Raw genomic sequence first — 5872 nt, 5'->3', positions numbered from 1 at the left:
AAAGAGTTCCTTCAAAGGGGTGTGTGTTAAACATCCAATTCACTGGTACGTGAGTTGAATATCATATAAATATGGGTATAATACAATTACAAAGATAAATTAAATAGGGAGATACTATTGACAATCCAATAATTTATTTATAATATTGTGTAATATACTATGAATATAATATAACATAAACAATTGTTAAAAAAACCCAAAAAGGCCAACAAATTGTTTCAACTTATATATATTTTCTGATATATATACACAATAAGTTACCTGTAGTAATGATATATATATATATATATATATATATATATATGCAAAGACACATATGCATAAGATTAGTCCGGAGAAGAGGTTATGAAGATCCAGCAAAATCTACAAGGTAAGTGTTTCTTTTGAACAGTTGTTGCAAATTAATAGCTGAAGGAAGAATATGTGCAGGGTGAAAGGAATGGATGAAGCAATAAGTGTTGAGTCTTGAGTTGGGTGTGATAGAAGATACAATATGGATGAGGAAAGGGCAGGACAGTCAAGGATGCTTGAGTGGAGGTAGTACAAAATCAGCCTGCTCTGAAAAACAGGCCCCTGGATTAGCAGTAGAAACAGCAGAGAGAAGAGAGAGGATGTGGACAGGTGATTGGAATGTGTTGGTGACTGGGGATGATTTATTTTCATATGCTCTTATGCTTGAATTCCAAAGTTAAATTTACATTGTGGTGAAAATAGAGAATCTGTTCTCTAAACCTTCTCTGGCAAGTTTATATTGTACATTATGCAGCAAGTGCAATGTGAAATTCCAGAGATAAACCAAGAGGGTTGTGTAAGATATTAAAAGCATTTGTGAATGCATGTAAAAGATATAATTGTATCAAGAGACATGAGACCAAAGAAGTAATGCAGAATAAAAAAAAACTAGATGTTAAGTTTCCAGTTTATGCCACCATGAAACAAACAGCTATTATGATGAATATGAGAATAGAGTTAAGATGCAACTGAATACAATGTTTGACCACATTCCCAGAGAACACAGTATAGAAGGATGATTTATCAGCTAAGTAGAGAGCTTTTTCTAGTATAGTTTATTGGTATTTAGTTCCATTTAAACCTGTAAGAAAAGTTATCTTAGTCATGATGCTCTCATATCTCTTTTTTAAAGATGTTAATACATCTGAGGAAGATTTGATTATTCCAAGAAAGTTCAGTGACACTAAGATGTCTCCCTTACTGAGTTGAGGTTCCTTCCTGGATATGAGAACAGTTTTTTTTTCAGAAATGGGTGTTTGAAGGATTTAATATTGTTTAGATGCCTGGCTTCCCAAGCACAACATATCTCCAAAGGTGTCCCGTAGGAACCTCCAGTTGTCCTCCACATTATGTGATGCTATATCCTTCTCTTTTTCATAAAAAATTCCAAGTAATATGCCTCTAAATCTCTGTCCATTCAGAGGATCCTTAATCTTCCAGATCCTTCTTTTTCATGCTGGTCATCTTCTGGGCATCCATTTAGCCCTGATTCTGAAGTCACTAACTACTAATCTATGTTGTGGCATACATTCTTCACCTGGGAAGGTTTTGGCATTTATAAGTAGTCATTTTTTTTGTTTCCTGGCAAGAATGTAGTCAATCTGACTAGTGTGTTCACCAGACTGGTAGGTGAGCAGGTGACTGGCAGGTTTCCTAAAGTTAGTATTACAAATCATAAGATCATTTGCATCACAGAACTCCAACAATCTCATTCCCTCCTCATTGCAGGAACCAAATCCGTTGCCACCATGTACACCATAGAAGTTCCCTGAATGTTATCCAATATGCCTGTTGAAGTCGCCAGCTACAAAGAGAAGGTCCCTGTCATTCGTCAACAAGGTAATCTGCAAGTGGGTGTCATAAAATCGGTCTTTCTGTTCATCAGGTAGCCCTGGCTGAGATAATGGTTGCTTATCCATGTTGCAGCACTAGTCTAAGCTTAAGTATTCTATCACAGACTCTGACTACCTTGATTACCTTATCAACCCATTTCTCCGCAGGGAGTATACCCATGCCTCGAATCCCATCAGTATCCCCTACCCAGTAAAATAAACTATTCCATATTTCTGAGATGAAAAATTTATATTATGTAATAGTTGGAGTTGTGTCCTCATCTTGATTGTTGCTTTCACTATGTTTCAGTTGTGTACACTTCAGTCTTTACTCTGACACTGTCTATGGGCAAAGCATAGTGGATAAAAGTGCTGAAATATAGAAGTTCTGAGTTCAATCCCAGACAATTCACTAAGGTAGGTTAATCACATGATACCTGAAGAAGGATGGAGCATACACAGCCAAAACTTAGTGAAAGCAACAATCAAGATGAAGACACAACTCCAACTAATATGTAAAAAAAATAGTACAATCCCCACTTTAATACTTCTTTAATTGTCGCTCTTACACATTTCATTGACTGTTACAACATATAAACAACATTCACTTTATACTCAGAAATTTACATTCATCATCCTGCCAGTCTTGCGTATTTTCTCTTGCTCATCAAATCTCTTCCCTGTCCCCCACCCTCTTCCATTATAGTTTATCATTTCACTTTATTCGAATTTTAACCTTAATCTGGAATTGACAATGTAGTGATCATACAGTTTAAATGGGAAGAAGTTTTAAGAACTCTAGTTTTGTCCTGCAACTATAGGAACTAGAAAACAAAATGATTCTTACCCAATACAAAAGAATACTTATACAATAATATTTTAAGACGGTTGTGGTGATTTTCCCAATTTAAAAAAATGTTAAGTGATATACTAAATTTATATTTATTGAAAGAGAGTGGCATGGTTGGTAGTCTTGAAGAAACTAGTTTATATGAGAAGTTCAAGACTTATTACTATCTCTATATTGTATCTAATAAAAACCATTAACTGTTGTTAGTTCAGTCTAACAATAAGTGATAAGCACTTTTTAAAACAAAGCTACAAATGTAAGCATGGCTGTGTGGTTAATAAGTCTACTTTGCAGCCTTGTGGGTTCAGGTTCAATTCCACTGTGCAATATCTTGAGTGTTTTTACAATAGCTCTGAGGCAACCAATTACTTGTAAGTGAAATTTGGTAGAAGGAAACTCTGTGCATGCACTTCTTTTACTTGTTTGTCATAGAACTACAGCTCTGCTGGGACACCACCTTCAAATATACATAGTCAAACAAATCAAACTCAGTACTTATTCCATCAGTCTCTTTTGCCAGCCTGCTATGTTACAGGGATGTAAAAAGAAAAAAAAACCAACACTGGTTGTCAAATGGTGGACAAGCACACACATTTTATTTATATACATACACATACATGACAGGCTTCTTTCAGTTTCCATCTACAAAATCCACTCATAAAGATTTGGTCAACCTGGGGTTATAGTAAAAGACACTTGTCCAAGGTGTTGTGCAGTTGAACTGAACCCAAGACCACATGATTGTGAGTAAGCAAACTTCTTAACTACACAGCCACATGTGTGCAAATCTGTATGAATGTTGAGATCTCTGGCTTTGCTTATCATCATTTGAGTGAAATGACACTAAGATGTTCACGTAACTTGTTGACATTATGAGTGGTTGCTCTACACATTGAAATAGAATTTTAAAAAATTCCTTACTTTAAAACAGATAAAGATTGGTAGCAGGAACAACATCTGGCAATAAAACTCTACCTCACATGTCCCCATCCAACCCAATGGACATTCAGATTACTCTATCAACAGTAATGCTCATTCATTCACATTGTTTTGAATTAATCATTTCATAACTTGGAAATTTCAATGATGTGATTATTTCTTTTTAGAATGACATCATACAGTACGTGTGAAAAGCCAAATTTGGCCAGTTTTTTTTCCATAAAACAGGTAGAATATATGGCCTAGATACGGTCAGTTTAAATGCTAAAGGGTTAAATTTCATTCCAATTATACTTTAGTTGAATAATAGTACTCTCCAAGTGATTCTTGCTTTTTTTTCCCCCCACTTAAACGGAATGGCATTAGTACCAATTCTTATTTTCTTTGCTCTAGAAAATTTAATTGAAATTACTCCAATACATAAAATAGAGTAAGCTGCTTCCAGCCAAAGCTGGATATACCACATATTGGAGAGTTCAAAAGCCAATTTTTCTTTTTAATTTGAAGGAAAAATGCAATGGAATTAAAACAAAATTGTTAGAAAACAAAAAACAAAACAACTTTATTAATATTTTGAAAACTTTTATGAAAACAACAACAACAACAAAAGTTGTAAAGTATATAACATTGGGTTGAGATTTAGATGCAATTTCACTCAATTCCAATCTAAATTATAACAAAAGCTGAAATATCAGTTTGGGATGTTGGACACACATTGAACCCAAACCATTGAAATCCATGCAACATTTAAACCCTAACTTAATAGTATTCAAATTGATTTAAAATAAAGAGGTCAATTTTCTTGCTTTTTTTTTTTTGTTCAACTCATGACCATTATTTTAACTTTTATTATTATCCGAAGCACTCACATAGAGAAACTTATGTAATAACTGATGAGAACACTGAAATAAATTTTCTGAGAAATAAATAGTTTAATTCCTCTGCTGCCTTTTAAAAAAAAATATTTATTTTTTCAGCACACTAGAACTCTTAGTCATAACTAATTGTTGGAGCAAAGATCTTTTATAATCAAAACTAGAAACAAGGAGTGGGAAAAAAAATGAGTTGGTTGTTAAAATAGAACTGGATTAGCACAAGTTCATTAAATACTTTGATAACTTTAAAGTAAAATTAAAAATTAATTTATAACGGGTTGTTGTATGTTATTAAACGTGAAAAGATTTTAAACTGTTTTGTCTGTTTTTCTTTTTTAAATAAGTTTTATTTCCATAAAGAGGCCTATAATATTAAGTTCAAACTTGTAAAATTACAATACTATTGAAAGACATAAAGAACAACTTATTCCTCTCCTGTGGAAATTTGTGTATTTGTATGTCTTTGCAGGGTATAATTTTTCATATTTTATTACCACAGGTTTTATTGAAGAGAGAATAGTTGTTTAAAGAGACTATGTTTTAATTGATAAAATGCAAAGTGTGATTTAAAAAGTTTCATTATAGTAGACCTTATTTGCTCTGGTAATTCAAGAGTGTTCATTATAATTCTATTGAAAAAGTAAATAGGTTAACATTCGACATCAATAACCTAAAACAATTCAGTCATTTCAGGAATGATATTAATAGAGTTTTATACATCGAAAAGAATAGTATAGAACTGGATGGTTAGGTTTGTTATTTAAGAATAAACTATAAGAATTGTTAGTCTTTTAATTTGGTGAATTTCACATCTTTTCACATGCAATACAAATTATTTATGGATATAAAAAAAAGGAAAATAAAAAAGTCTTTTTGTAATCATTCAACACTTTCCCAGATATTTGCATGCAAGTCTTTATGATAAGTAGAGGAAAACAGATATATAAAATTTCAAAAAGTACTCAAATTATAAAAATTCCAAGAAAATAATTTCTCAAAATGTTCTTTAGATTCTGAGTAGAATGGAATTTTGTGTTTTTTCTAAGAATTATTTAGTTTCTTTAGAATGTGTGTTATGAATAAAAGTTTTGAGACTGTCTGTTAAAGAAAGTGCTGTGGAAATAGATTTTGTACTTATATTGTCACTAGTTTTAAATGTTAAACAAAGTCTTTAAACCTCTGAATAACATATGTATGAATATATAATTTGCATTCACATCTAAACATATGAGTGTGGATATTTACACAACATTCACGTAAATGAAATGTTTAGATTTATTTTCATAAGGAAGATCCAAAGATATGAACATAAAAATGCTCCAAGAAATGGATATTTCTGAAGAATCAATTGTCTTTTATCATAA

The sequence above is a fragment of the Octopus bimaculoides genome, chromosome 3 (genome assembly GCF_001194135.2).
Source record: "Octopus bimaculoides isolate UCB-OBI-ISO-001 chromosome 3, ASM119413v2, whole genome shotgun sequence".
NCBI classification, from domain to species: Eukaryota; Metazoa; Mollusca; class Cephalopoda; order Octopoda; family Octopodidae; genus Octopus; species Octopus bimaculoides.
Note: the sequence above shows the minus strand (reverse complement) of the source record.